At 43.8% G+C, this 15,712-nt stretch overlaps 1 long non-coding RNA gene across 1 annotated transcript in view; it reads right to left on the bottom strand.

The window, feature by feature from the left end:
- Positions 1 to 2,039: 2,039 nt before the first annotated feature.
- The window catches only part of LOC126162928 (uncharacterized), a 145,831-nt gene continuing 132,158 nt past the window's right edge, over positions 2,040 to 15,712 (bottom strand). The window contains exon 7 of the long non-coding RNA XR_007535134.1: positions 2,040 to 2,116. This is a non-coding gene — a long non-coding RNA (uncharacterized LOC126162928). The remainder of the gene's footprint in view (positions 2,117 to 15,712) is intronic.

Below are 15,712 nucleotides of genomic sequence, written 5' to 3'. Positions count from 1 at the left end.
CTCGTTTAAACTCGGAGGCCAAATAATATCATTTTTAAATGACAAAATCTCACTGGCGGTAACTCGTAAACTTTATTACATTGTAACAGGTATTATATTATGTTCACGAAACCACATTGTTACATAATTCTAGGTTCCACCCAATGAGTGGAAAAAGGAAGCACAATGTTTTGCTAAGATTTTAAAGCTACTGATAGACTAACACTATTTCCTGCTGCAAGAAAAACTGTAAAGTAGTTTCCACAGTACAAGTGGTCTCTCTGCTCTTTTCCCTGTACATAACTGATTCTTTATTTTACACTAAGGTAACGAAAATCGTCGGATATTCATAGAGACAGTATCGCGCACACAAGTTATAAAAGGGCAGAGCATTGCCGGAGCTGCCATTTGCAATCAGATGATTCAAGTGAAAAGGTTTGCGCCATGATTATAGTCGCAAGATGGGAATTAACAGACTTTTGAACGCGGAGTGGTAAATGGAGCTGGACGCGTGGGAGATTTCATTTCTGAAATCGTTAGGGAGTTAGGTATTCTGAATTCCACAGTGTGAAGAGTGTGCCGAGAATCCCAAATCTCAGGCATTTATCTCTCACCACAGAAAACGCAGCGGCCGATGGCCTTCACTTAAGGAACGAGAGCAGTGGCGTTTGCGTAGAGTTGTAGGGCTGACAAACAACCAAATAACCGCAGAAATCAATGTGAGGCGTACAACTGACGTATCCGTTAGGACAGTGCGGCGAAATTTGGCGTCAATAGGCGATAAAAAAATGAAATGAACGTATGGCATTGTTGGCCAGGAGGCCCCATATGGGGGAGTTCGGCCGCCGTATTTTTTTCTTCTTCTTTTTCCTCTCTTCTTTTTTTTTCTTTTTGAAATCAGTTTTTACCGGTGAGATAATTTTATTTTTTAATTTTAATTTTAATTTTATTTTTATTTTTTATAGCACTTATTTATTCTATTTTTTTATTTTTGTGTTTTTAAAATTTTCTATTTTTTTTCTATATTTATATTTATTTTTACTTTTATTTTTATTTTTATTTATTTATTTATTTATTTTTTGTATTTTATTTGATTTTTTCCCTGCTATGTACATACATACATGCATATATACATACATATACTTACACGCACATATACATTATGGACTGATATATATCTATTATTGTACACATACATTGAGACTGATTCTATCTCAGTTCCTGACGCTAACTATATATCAAGAATTATCTTTGCTAGGACAACATGTAGGACGCAAGAATGAGTTCAGGGTGAAGTCTCCAAGTCTCGATTGCGAAACTAAATGGACAATTGAAAGAAATAAGAGGAGCTCGCACACGTCTTCACAAGCGAAATTAAGTGTAGAGTAGTTTCGCATATGCATGATGCAATGCAGCTGATAAGAAATTAGCAAAATGTTCATGGTATTTATCACTGTTTCTCATCTTAGAATGTTGTTCCCAAACGTAAGTCAAATACTGAAAGTCCTCTTTAGTTAACGCCACATCGGCGACTTGCGAGTCAGTGATGAAAATGATGATGAAGGACACACCGCACCCAGTCCCTTGCCAGGAATCGAACCCCGGCCCCTTGCGTGTGGTAGGCGGTAACGCTGCCACTACGCTACAGAAGCGGACGTTAATAGGCGAATGGGGCTCTATTTTTTTTAAAAAAAAGAGGTGTAGCCGCTCCACGGCCACACCGGCATGATGGCCAACTCAAAAGGTCTACTGCCATCTCTGCATAAGGATTAGTTTTCACTATAGTGAGGCGTCACAGCGTGTGGTTACTGCGATGTTTGCGTATGTCTGGTTAAGGTTAACCATTAATACGCGCTCATCTGGAGACAGATTGGGCGGAAGTAGAACGAAGGGTAGCGGTTTGAAGGGCACAGGAAAAAAATGCCAAGGCAAGAGCCAAGGGAGAAAAACCTCTGCGATAGTTAGGTCGGGTGGTAAGAGCAGTAGCGGATGTCTTGCTGCCTGCAATAGGTCATGCAAGGTTAGGTTTTGATAGTATTGGGTATTATGCATGTCGGTACCTTTGATGTTGTGCGGTGCTGTTGCTCAGCAGATGCCGTTGGGTGGCGGTGCTGAACTCTCGATCAGCGTCAGCAACCTGCAACAGTTAGGTTAATCATTGTTTTGTGTCCGATGTTTGGTTCACAGTGTAGGGTGATGTTGGCAATTTGTGCATCAGCGGGCGAGCTCATCGGTTTCCCTGCTGTGGCCTGTTGGTCGGCTCCACTAACAGCTGGTAATTTCCAGTCAGCGTTGCGGATATGCAGGGGCTTGCCGACGTTTGTCGTTTGTTGGAGTATGTTAGCTTGCCATAGGTGGTCATGCCCTAGCTAGTAGTTTCTTTGGCCGCTTATGCTTCCACGTATGGTTGTGATCGTAATGAGATGGCGGCAGACGACCGCGAGTGCCTTTGCTAACAAAAAAAAAAAATGGTTCAAATGGATCTGAGCACTATGGGACTCAACTGCTGTGGCCATAAGTCCCCTAGAACTTAGAACTACTTAAACCTAACTAACCTAAGGACATCACACACATCCATGCCCGAGGCAGGATTCGAACCTGCGACCGTAGCGGTCGTGCGTTTCCAGACAGTAGCGCCTTTAACCGCTCGGCCACTCCGGCCAGCCTAGCTTTGCTAACAGCAAGCCCGCATAGCACGTCGTCGGCTCGTGACTATATCGATGGCACCCTAGGCGACTGGAAAACAGTGGCCTTGTCAGATGAACCCTAATTTCAGTTCGTAATAGCTAATGGTCAGTAAGAGAACATACATCTGCTATGGATCATATAATAATAAATGATGTATTTCCTGGGGTTTATAGAGGTGTGGATACTGGTCCAGATGACTTCTTATTGGTGTCAATATGTGGTGTCACCGCCAGACACCACACTTGCTAGGTGGTAGCTTTTAAATCGGCTGCGGTCCGCTAGTATACGACGGACTCGCGTGTCGCCACTGTCAGTAATTGCAGACCGAGCGCCACCACACGGCAGGTCTATAGAGACGTACTAGCACTCGCCCCCCAGTTGTACAGCCGACTGTGCAAGGAACTGTTCACTGACAACTACGCTCTCATTTGCCGAGACGATAGTTAGCATAGCCTTCAGCTACATTTGCTACGACCTAGCAAGGCGTCATTACCAGTATAGATATTGAGATTCTATTAATGTATCATCAAGAGCGATGTTCTACAAATATGGATTAAAGTTAAGTATTCCAGAAGCTACGTACTTTTCTTTATAGCATTCATTACGTATCCTGTTTCAGACCTCACGCCAGCCTGCGTGAGTTTAAGCGCGTGCCTTTCGGCTTCCTCTCATTGTGTCTAGGCTGTCTAGTCTAGACACAACACAATAATTGACATCTACGCGCAAAATGAAGAAAACCTAAAAAACCAATTAAGGATTTGCTCGTGTATCATGTCGTTTCTGGAAACCCAGAATCTACTTTCTAGGAATCAACATGGATTCCGGAAACAGCGATCGTGTGAGACCCAACTCGCTTTATTTGTTCATGAGACCCAGAAAATATTAGATACAGGCTCCCAGGTAGATGCCATTTTCCTTGACTTCCGGAAGGCGTTCGATACAGTTCGCCTACGGAATATCAGACCAGCTGTGTGGCTGGATTGAAGAGCTTTTAGCAAACAGAACACAGCATGTTGTTCTCAATGGAGAGACGTCTACACACGTTAAAAGTAACCTCTCGCGTGCCACAGGGGAGTGTTATGGGACCATTGCTTTTCACAATATATATAAATGACCTAGCAGATAGTGTCGAAAGTTCCATGCGGCTTTTCGCGGATGATGCTGTAGTATACAGAGAAGTTGCAGCATTAGAAAATTGCAGCGAAATGCAGGAAGATCTGCAGCGGATAGGCACTTGATGCAGGGAGTGGCAACTGACCCTTAACATAGACAAATGTAATGTATTGCGAATACGTAGAAAGAAGGATTCTATATTGTATGATTATATGATAGCGGAACAAACACTGGTAGCAGTTACTTCTGTAAAATATCTGGGAGTGTGATTGCGGAACGATTTGAAGTGGAATGATCATATAAAACTAATTGTTGATAAGGCGGTTACCAGGGTGAGATTCATTGGGAGAGTCCTTAGAAAATGTAGTCCATCAACAAAAGAGGTGGCTTACAAAACACTCGTTCGACCTATACTTGAGTATTGCTCATCAGTGTGGGATCCGTACCAGGTCGGGTTGACGGAGGAGATAGAGAAGATCCAAAGAAGAGCGGTGCGTTTCGTCACAGGGTTATTTGGTAAGCGTCATAGCGTTACGGAGATGTTTAGCAAACTCAAGTGGCAGACTCTGCAAGAGAGGCGCTCTGCATCGCGGTGTAGCTTGCTTTCCAGGTTTCGAGAAGGTGCGTTTCTGGATGAGGTATCGAATATTTTGCTTCCCCCTACTTATACCTCCCGAGGAGATCAAGAATGTAAAATTAGAGAGATTCCAGCGCGCACGGAGGGTTTCCGGCAGTCGTTCTTCCCGCGAACCATACGCGACTGGAACAGGAAAGGGAGGTAATGACAGTGGCACGTAAAGTGCCCTCCGCCACACACCGCTGGGTGGCTTGCGGAGTATAAATGTAGATGTAGATGTAGAAGGAACTTAAAATTTACTTTTAGAAGATGGCAGATATTTACCAAAGACGGATGACAAGAACATTAGCAAACTTAGAAACTTGGAAGAAGAATGGAAAATCTTAAAAACAGTCATATCTAATGTAGCTAATGAGTTGTACAGGATGGGTGGATCGGAAGGCGGTGGGAGTTATGGAATGAATAGGATAATATTTAGATAAAGGCCATTTATTGGCCAAGCCATGTTAAAATAGGGTCACATAGCCAGACCTAGGGAGGCGAGGGTGAGCCAGAGTGTAGAGTTTGGCGAAACGTAGTTCGCGAAGCTAACGAAAGTTGTTGTCTGCCAAAACTAAGTCCACAGTGCCGCAGGACCGAGAGAAGCGGTAAGGTCTACACTGCTGCAGGACACGCGTCCGACTCGCAGGTGAGCAAGAATACAAGAGAGTGGGCCCAGCGACGGGCGGTCGGGTATATTCGACGCACCACGCGGCTTCCTCCGCCCCGACTGGTCGGGACTGAGAAACCCACGGGGGTGGCAATGGGACTTTCCAGAGCGTTGGCTGCTAAGCGACGCCTGGGCCGGCGTTACCTCGTCAGTACGAGAGAGGCGCGTGATCAAGGTGGCCTTCCTCGGTGCTGACTTCCTGTTACTAGACAGTAGGACAAAAGAATTCACAGGCAGCTAACTCTGCCGGCCGTGGATTGGCCGCAATGGAAAAATGAAGTTACCGTTTGGAAGCTCATATATAATAAAGTAAAATCCCCTACTGTCTGGCTCATCCTTTACAGAGTTTTGCGGAACGTGTAAGGATTCGGGCGCCAGAGATGGAGAAAGCAATTAACGAAAAACATGAAGTAAATAATTCCACCAATGAAACGTATAATGAGTATAAAGAGAAGAGAAATAATGCAAAATGCATAACTCGGAATGCGCACGCAGAATCATGCGAACACTTTATTAGCAATATAGAGCATGATTTACATGGCAGACAAACTATCGCTTACAAAGTAATGAAATCACTCAAGAGACGTGAAAATGATCAAATATGTGTTAATAATATAGGAGAGGATGAATGGCTAGCTCATTATAAAAAGTTATGAAGTGATGACACTTTAATTCAGATGTTACCTGAACTAAATGACGCAAAAGCCCTGGACGATATTGATAGGAGAGAACTGACGGAAATTTTAAGAGCTCCAAAAATTGGAAAGCCACTAGTTTAGATGGTATTAATACGGAACTGTGGAAAAATTGAGGGTTATTCCTTTATCTAAAGCCCGCATCTCGTGGTCGTGCGGTAGCGTTCTCGCTTCCCACGCCCGGGTCCGATTCCCGGCGGGGTCAGGGATTTTCTCTGCCTCGTGATGGCTGGGTGTTGTGTGCTGTCCTTAGGTTAGTTAGGTTTAAGTAGTTCTAAGTTCTAGGGGACTTATGACCACAGCAGTTGAGTCCCATAGTGCTCAGAGCCATTTGAACCATTTGAACCTTTATCTAAGACTCTTTCAAATACTTAATTAACGCTGGAGAAATGAGAATATACGAAAAGACTGGATGAGAGCCCAAGTAATTTCTATCTTTAAAAAGCGCGATAAAAATAAATGTAGTAACTATCAAGGCATAAGCCTCCTGGATTCAGCTTATAAATTATATTCTAAAATCCTGAATGAAAGACTTAAAAACATCATGGGAAAGCTAATATATGAACAATAGTCAGGTTTTACGAAATGACTAACTGCTATTTACAATGTGTTTAAACTGTATCGTTGTTGTTGTTGTTGTTGTTGTTGTTGTTGTCTTCAGTCCTCAGACTGGTTTGATGCAGCTTTCCATGCTACTCTATCCTGTGCAAGCTTCTTCATCTCCCAGTACCTACTGCAACCTACATCCTTTTGAATCTGCTTAGTGTATTCAGCTCTTGGTCTCCCTCTACGAATTTTATCCTACATGCTCCCCTCCAATACCAAATTGGTGATCCCTTGATGCCTAAGAACATGTCCTACCAACCGATCCCTTCGTCTAGTTAAGTTGCGTCACAAACTCCTCCCAAATTCTGTTCGATACCTCCTGATTAGTAATGTGATCTACCCATCTAATCTTCAGCATTCTTCTGTAGCACCACATTTCGAAAGCTTCTATTCTCTTCTTGTCCAAAATATTTATCGTCCATGTTTCACTTCCATACATGGCTACACTCCATACAAATACTTTCAGAAACGACTTCCTGACACTTAAATCTATACTCGTTGTTAACAAATTTCTCTTCTTCAGAAACGCTTTCCTTGCCATTCGCAGTCAACATTTTATAACCTCTCTACTTCGACCATCATCAGTTATTTTGCTCCCCAAATAGCAAAACTCCTTTACTACTTTAAGTGTCTCATTTCCTAATCTAATTCCTCAGCATCACAAGTTACAGAAAAGAGACGAGAATTCAGTACAAAAACCTATCTTACTTTTGTGGATTTTGAGAAAAAATTCGGTACCGTGAATAGAGAAAAATTGTGGAATATCAGGGCTGAACGAGGTTATCCATCTAATCTCATAAATGCTATTAATCGATATAGACATGAGAAGTACAACAACAAAGTCAATGAACACTGTGAACATGAACAAAGGAGTACGACAAGAGTTCTGTATTTCTCCAGCACTACACATAGATGAAATTATCAGCAAATGGAAAATGTTGAATATAAATGGAGTTCTTTTAGATCGTGATATCAGACAAATGTAATTTTATATGCAAATGACCTTACTCTGATTACAGAGAATGAAATGACCTTCAGACTGTAGTCTATAATTTTCAGCAAATAGCCTCAGATTACTATCTGACATTGTAGCTAGATAAAATGAAAGTCATGATATTCTTGAATAATAAGATTTTGGAGCTAAAAATAGTTTTAAATACTAGGATGCAGCACCACTTCCAAATATAGGCCTAACCATGAAGTGAGTAGTAGGAAAATGGTAACGATAGCACACATTTGATATCAAACTGATATACAAATTAGTTAAATTGATCAATTACCACTACGCTCCACCCACCCCTCCCCTCTACCTCCAGATGACATCGTGTGTTTTCCTCAGCCATCACATGGGTCCCCACCCACCCCCTCCTCCTCCTCCTCCTCCTCCTCCTCCTGACCCCTCCCCCTCCTTCCCCTACCCTATTGGTGGGAATTTCGAACTTTGGCGGAAATTAAAAAAATGTTGGGAATTTCTTTGTCGCAGGGCTGTGCTGATGTTCCACTCCCACCCCCTGCACCAGAAACTGGCGGGAATTTCAAATTTGTGTCGGATTTTTTTCTCTCCGCTCACATGGCCAAAACTGGTGGGAGACGTTCAATCTGTGCTGAGCTGTTGTTGTGGAAAGCATTGTGATGTGTTCGATCAACGAGATGAATGCTAAGGAATGGAGCAGCTTTCAATAGCTGTATTACACGTACACATTCGAAGGAGGACTGTAGCTACAGTTCACTACACAGGGGATGGAAGACTATCATAATGGAAGAGTGTAGGATAAAGAAGGAGAAGAATTCGATTCAGCAGATTGTGACAATGCAGAGGGATGGTGCCAAGAAGCATGTTTCAACCAATACATGTTCACACTAAGATATTCCACATGATTGGTTGGTTGGTTGGTTTTGGGGAAGGAGACCAGACAGCGTGGTCATCGGTCTCATCGGATTAGGGAAGGATTGGGAAGGAAGTCGGCCGTGCCCTTTCAGAGGAACCAACCCGGCATTTGCCTGGAGTGATTTAGGGAAATCACGGAAAACCTAAATCAGGATGGCCGGACGCGGGATTGAACCGTCGTCCTCCCGAATGCGAGTCCAGTGTCTAACCACTGCGCCACCCCGCTCGGTTTTCCACATGATTGACTCTTCGGTAATTGAAGAGGCGGGCAGTTGATGCTAATTCACTTCAGTGGAAGCATATTCAAATTTGTGATACATACCATTGAGGAGCTTCAACTACTCATCACCATCCACTTCCCCCTCCACCTCCCCATCCTCTCATCCCATCATCACTTCCTCGCCATCCTCACTGCTATACAGAATGTTTTCTATTGAAGAACTGTTCGTGGCTGACTGGGAGAAGCTTAACAGTTATGTTGCCTGTAAGCGCAGAGCCGAGGACTGTGCCCATAGCCTCCTACATGCAATAGGAAAGGAGCTATATTGGATGAGTGCCTGAAGGATGCCTATGCAGCAGAATGGTATCAAGATGCATTCTTCAAGCCAGGTAGACTGATGTTATAAGTGCCTGCCATTTTTTGAAATTGAGTCAGTTTTCTACCTCATCAGAGATACCTGCGTCTGATCCAGAGGACCAAGCAACTGGTCTAGTTCAAAATTATGCCACCAGATGAGCTTGCAATTGGCAGTAGGCAATATGAAGGGCAGCATCCGATCACATTGGGATATAAGGTGAACCCAGCAGCTCTGCAGCCTCAGTTGCAGTCCGTATGAAGCGCCAGCCGAGATCGTCCAGCGCTGCCCAACTGCAGCAGCAACAGAACAGGAAGAAGCCACAGAAGTGTAGGTGGCTCGTGCGTGGCTCGCGTTCGTGCCGTCTCTCTCTTTTTTACATTCTGGTTTTACTGTACTGCCACCTCGTTTTGTTAATTCAATTACTGGTGTTACTGAGTTGCTGCCTTGCCCGCCCGTGAGGGGCAGCAGCAGCGTTTTTCGATATATGCCTCGCCGTATTATCTCTGCTGGACTGCTATTACTTCCCGGTTGTCGTGTGTTGAGAAGGGAGTTCGTATCTGGCTGTGAGTTGCAACGCGCCAGCAGTGGAGTTCGCACCTAGCAGTCGGACAGTTGGGACGCGGCAGGAGTCGTCGGGTTGGAGCGGCAGTGAGGTTCGGATAGCCATGACTCGCCCGACCGTTGCCGGCATACATGGCTTGAGTGGGGACGGTCCTGGTTGGTCGTCGTTTGATCATCTTACCGGACGATGTGATTGCTCGCCGATCGTTTACGGGTTGGAGATATGTGTGTCTCAACTTGTGGTTCGTCCTCGTCACTGCGTAGTCACTGTTTTTACCATTGGTCGCGTTCTTCGTCCAACTGTCTGTGATATTGTGTGTAGCCTGTGATGTCGACTGCCCAGTTATTTATTGCTGTTTCCGTGCTGATGTGTAGCAGTTGGTCGGTTGGCGCAGTCGCCACGTAGCAGCAGTGTGGAATGCAGCGTCAGGAAGGTGCTGATAGCTACCACTTGCCCGACGATTGCCGACACACATGATCTGAGTGGGGACGACTTTGGTTGAGCGTCGGTCGGTCGTCTTATTAGACGACGTGTATTTGGCCGGTGATTGATTATGGGTTGGCTGTGTGCGCCGACTCGTGGCTCGTCCTCGTTATTGCACAGTCATTGCCGTAAACATCGTCTAGTCCTCGTGCAAATGTTCGTGCGGCTGTGTGTAGTTATGTTATTTTCACTGACAAGTTTATTGAAGTGTTGTTAGCGTACTGCCTCTGAGTTAGACAATCTTTTGATTAAACGACGTGGGTTTTCGGGTCGTCCGCCGCTTATGGGTTGTCTGGGATCCGTTTTGTTTGGTTCCACAGTCTCTGCTGGCAGCAGCGGTGGAATTTCGGAGCAAGTGCGGAGGGGAACTTTGGCGCAAGTGTGGAGCGGAACTCAGTTTGAGTATTGGTCTGTTGACGTTCTGTCGGTTGGGTTGCCGACGGACTGTGGATGGTTGGGCCGATTGCATGTCTCGCCTAAGTGAACGTTAGTATTGTCAAGTGTTGGCCGACCTCCTAAACTTCTGAGCGCCGTTAGCTGCACTGCCTGTGCTTATTTTCTGTTGTGTGTATTTTGTATGGGTCATAGCCGATGGTCTTGAATCGAAGTTAAATTGTTTTTAGTTGTGTTTTAAGTCATGCGCCTTCAGCAGCTTTAAAATTAAATTTTATTACTTGTCAAATGGTAGATTCTTTGCGCCTTCAGCCTGTGTAAAATATTGTTTAAAGATAAAGCCTTGGGCCCTCTGCCTACTAGAAATTATTTTGGTTGTGTTTTAAATCATCGGCCTTCAGCGGTTTTTAAATTAAAGTTCTTGTCTTTCAAGTATCAGACTGTGTGGGGCCTTCAGCCTAATTGAAGATAAGGCCTTCTGCCTCGCGATTTTTTTTTTAATTTAATTTTGCCTTGAGTCTTAAATCATGGGCCTTCAGCCGTCTTTAAATTAAACTTGTTTGGTTTTCAAGTGTTAGATTTGTTGGGGCCTCAGCCAAGTTATAGAACTTACTTACGTGAGGCCTTCTGCCTTTTAAATATTCTGTTTTGGGTCTGAATTTTAAGTTAATGGCTGTTAGCCGTTTTTAAATTTAAGTGGTTGTGCCCTTAAGGCATAAGGTAGTGTGGTATATTCAGCCGATAAATAAGTTAAGAAATTTATGCTGTAATGTTTGGTCGAACAATAAAGTTGTGTGTGTTCGACTGTAACTGACAGCCGTTCATTTTGGCCCCTTGCCACAGTTCCAAGTACCTGTCCTGTCCTGCAGGTTTAGCAGGGCGTTTCAGGTACCCCTTGCTTATCGTCTGTGTTTACTGTTGTGTGAGGAAGAATAAGTCTTTGTGCTGCTACTGTCGCTTGTAACGGTTTTTTCTTCTATACTCATCAGTGGATGCGACGTCCTCCAGCCTGTCAGGGTCTGCAGCAGCGATTAGTCCCAGCCCATCGCGATCCACAGCAGCGGCAGAAACCTGGGATCCTGTCACGCACCTGGTCAGCTTTTTGGAGCAGGACTATGAGCTCTTATTGTCGGTTGCACATACACAGTCAACCCCTGACTTGCACCAGCGGTCCTAATCAGTATGACGCAAGTCGGTACTGGACTCCATAATACGTGCCATTGCAGAATATGCTAGTGATACTGCTTGGGCAAAGTGAGGTTATAGTGGATGAGAAGATACCAAGTAACTAGTATGCACCACAATGTTCAACTTAATTGCTAGTGGTTCGAAGCATTTACATATTGGTATAGAGGGATCCGCAGACAGAGATTGCCGTGTTGTCATAGAGATCGATACTGCAGCTAAAAGTGTTGAAGTGTGGTTTACGGTGGTGGAATGGTATGAACTGTCATGCAAAAACCTAGACCAAGAATCAGTTGACGGCTGATTATCATCTGAGCCGTCCTCCTCCGGACATTTACTGTGCTGCCGTAACTCTATCCATTATAATAGTGTATGATGACTCTGCACTCTGTGTGAAATCGGGTGGCACGTCCATTTATGTCTAGTACTACACCGCTACAACCTCGTTTGGTCTAGAGATGGTGTTATCCAGTGTGTTGCAAAGGCTGAACTGGTGGCTGCCTGTGTATAGGGACATTGCAGAGTATCTCTGCACGAACAGTGTGCACATAGACGACTTCGAACATTGGGTCAATATGGTGCCAACGGAAACTAATGTACTGCCAATACGTTTGAGAGAAATACATGCTGAGTTCTGTGCCTACAAGAAGGTTTTATTTTCTGTATTCTGTACTGGAGTTAACATAAAGAAAGATGTAGTGCACACTATTTGTGATTACTGAATAAAAAAATATGTAACCGTGTATGTGTTGTTATTTCCTATCTCTCTTTATATTGCAAGTACTAAAGCTATTGCTATCAGTATTTTCACGGCAAACATGCAACAGCAGAAAATTATGTCGTTTAACTAAATTCTCTGTAAAAGCCCATTGCACCCCAGTACTTGTCGGTATCATAGCAGGGCATAGCGTTCATTATTTTCTATAAAAACCGATTGAACGCCAGTACCTGACGTAGTAGGTATCATGGCAGGGTGAGTGAAGAGGACCGGAAGAAGAATGGCGTACTCCTTCCCGACAGCATATGTGCAATAATTGTAGGTCCATCCAACTACGGGAGGACAAATGTTCTCATGTCGCTGGTAACATATCCGGATGGAGTCCGCTTTGAGCATGTATGTATGTTTTCAAAATCACTATTTCAGCCCAAGTACCAACTATTATAGGAGATATTGCATGGTGTAGATGGTGCGACATACATGACATTTAGTGAGAGCAGTGCTATCGTTCCACTGGGAAAAGTAAAGCCAAACATAATGGTTATATTTGACGATGTTGCTGTGGAAAACCGAGCACGAATTGGACGATATTTTGTTTTGGTCGCCATATGGCTACTGATATATTTTATCTGAGTCAGACATATCCCAGAATCCAAAAACAGCTGGTGAGGGATAATGCAGACCTATTTACAGCATTTAGACAGGACAAACTGAATTTAACCGACATGTCGTTCAATGGTGTTGTAAAGATATGTGCACATCGCTGTAATCACTCACAGTATGGGTTTCTCGTTATTGATAAATCAAGAAAACTGAATGATGGAACGTATAGACGGAATTTCCAGGAGTTGTTGTCATACAGGGTGGTCCATTGATCGCGACCGGGCCAAATATCTCAAGAAATAAGCGTCAAACGATAAAACTACAAAGAACGCAACTCACTCGTCTAGCTTGAAGGGGCAAACCAATGGCGCTATGGTTGGCCTGCTAGATGGCGCTGCCGTGAGTCAAACGGATATCAATTGTGTTTTTTTAAATATGAACCCCCATTTTTATTACATATTCGTGTAGTACGTAAAGAAATATGACTGTCTTAGTTGGACCACTTATTTCGCTTTGTGACAGATGGCACTGTAATAGTCACAAACATATGGCTCACAATTTTAGACGAACAGTTGGTAACAGGTAGGATTTTTAAATTAAAAAACAGAATAAATATGACATTAATGCAGTAAATGCTCAAAATGATTTCCGTCAACCTCAATGCATTTGGCAATACGTTGGTTCAAATGGCTCTGAGCACTATGAGACTTAACTGCTGAGGTCATCAGTCCCCTAAAACATAGAACTAATTAAACCTAACTAACCTAAGGACATCACACACATCCATGCCCGAGGCAGGATTCGAACCTGCGACCGTAGCGGTCGCGCGGCTCCAGACTGTAGCGACTTGAAGCGCTCGGCCACTCCGGCCGGCTGGCAATACGTGTAACAACATTCCTCTCAACAGCGAGTAGTTCGCTTTCCGTAAGGCTCGCACATGCATAAACAATGCGCTGACGCATGTTGTCAGGCGTTGTTGGTGGATCACGATAGCAAATATCCTTCAATTTTCCCCAGAGAAAGAAATCAGGGGACGTCAGATCCAGTGAACACCTGTCATGAAATATGCTATTCAACACCGATTCAACCGCACGCGAGCTATGTGCCGGACATCCATCATGTTGGAAGTACATCGCCATTCTGTCATGCATACGTTGCACAATTTAGATTGCCATCGATAAAATGGGGGCCAATTATCCTTTCTCCCATAATGCCGCACCATACATTAACCCGCCAAGGTCTCTTATGTTCCACTTGTCGCAGCCATGATGGATTTTCCGTTGCCCAATAGTGCATATTAGGCCTATGCCGGTTTACGTTACCGCTGTTGGTGAATGAAGCTTCGTCGCTAAAGAGAACACGTGCAAAAAATCTGTCATCGTCCCGTAATTTCTCTTGTGCCCAGTGGCAGAAATGTACACGACGTTCAAAGTCATCGCCGTGCAATTCCTGGTGCATAGAAATATGGTACGGGTGCAATCGATGTTGATGTAGCATTCTCAACACCGACGTTTTTAGATTCCCGATTCTCGCGCAATTTGTCTGCTACTGATGTGCGGATTAGCCACGATAGCAGCTAAAACACCTACTTGGGCATCATAATTTGTTGCAGGTCGTGGTTGACGTTTCGCATGTAGCTGAACACTTTCTGTTTCCTTAAATAACGTAACTATCTGGTGAACGGGCCGGACACTTGGATGATGTCCAGGATATCGAGCCGCGCAGCATACATACCACACGTCCGTTGGGCATTTTGATCACAGTAGCCATACTTCAACACGATACCGATCATTTCCGCAATTGGTAAACGGTCCATTTTAACACGGGTAATGTATCACGAAGCAAATACCGTCCGCATTGGCGGTATGTTACGTGATACCACTTACTTATACGTTTGTGACTATTACAGCGCCATCTGTCACAAAGCGAAAAAAGTGGTCCAACTAAAACATTCATATTTCTTTACGTACTACACGAATATGTAATAAAAATGGGGGTTCCTATTTAAAAACGCGCAGTTGATATCCGTTTGACCTATGGCAGCGCCATCTAGCGGGCCAACCATAGCGCCATCTGGTTTCCCCCTTGAAGCTAGACGAGTGTCGTTCTTTGTAGTTTTTTCGTTTGATGCTTATTTCGTGAGGTATTTGGCCCTGTCGCTATCAATGGACCACCCTGTATTTCGCCATGGCAGTTGGTGAGTACATCAGTATACTCATCACCATCGGTAAATTCGCACGTACGCCGAAATCTCAGTTATGTCCTTTGGTTAGTTAGTTTTAATTAGTTCTAAGTCTAGGGGACTGATGACATCAGATGTTAAGTCCCATAGTGATTTGAGCCATTTGAACCATTAACAGTCACAGGGGCACTAGGATAGACAAAAAATTCGGTGTCAGTGGTGAAAAACCACACATATTGGGCACACAGCTTATAACTTTAAACGAAAAAACAATACAGATCAGCGATAGACAGTTTCAAAGAACTCCCAGTCTACTGAACCCTATTTTCCTAAGACCCACAAAAACTGTAAATTATTAGCCTTAAGAACTGGAAATGTATCTTGAATATTGCTTTTGACTGATCTGCAGAAGAATGCAAAAACCCAAAGCAATATGAAATACAAATCCATTATAAAACTTATTTTGGATGGCGAAAAAAATAGGAGTGGTGATGATATTGACAGTCAACATAAAAGAGTGAGCAATCGTTTCCTGAAGTATATATATTACGACGATCCGAATTAACTGATAGATCGGCTACGACTGCTTATTGCATCAGCTGCCGCTGGCAATACAGCTCATACGAATAAAGCTGTTTCAGTAATTTGTGAGCTTAGAGAGAAAGAGAGGTATCATCGAATAAGTATGGAGACTGTAGTCCGGAAACCGCACAAACCGGCATGCAAAACATATCCTCGAAGATATGTTATGAT

The sequence above is a fragment of the Schistocerca cancellata genome, chromosome 2, assembly GCF_023864275.1.
Source record: "Schistocerca cancellata isolate TAMUIC-IGC-003103 chromosome 2, iqSchCanc2.1, whole genome shotgun sequence".
NCBI classification, from domain to species: domain Eukaryota; kingdom Metazoa; phylum Arthropoda; class Insecta; order Orthoptera; family Acrididae; genus Schistocerca; species Schistocerca cancellata.
This window is presented reverse-complemented; position numbering and strand designations above follow the sequence as displayed.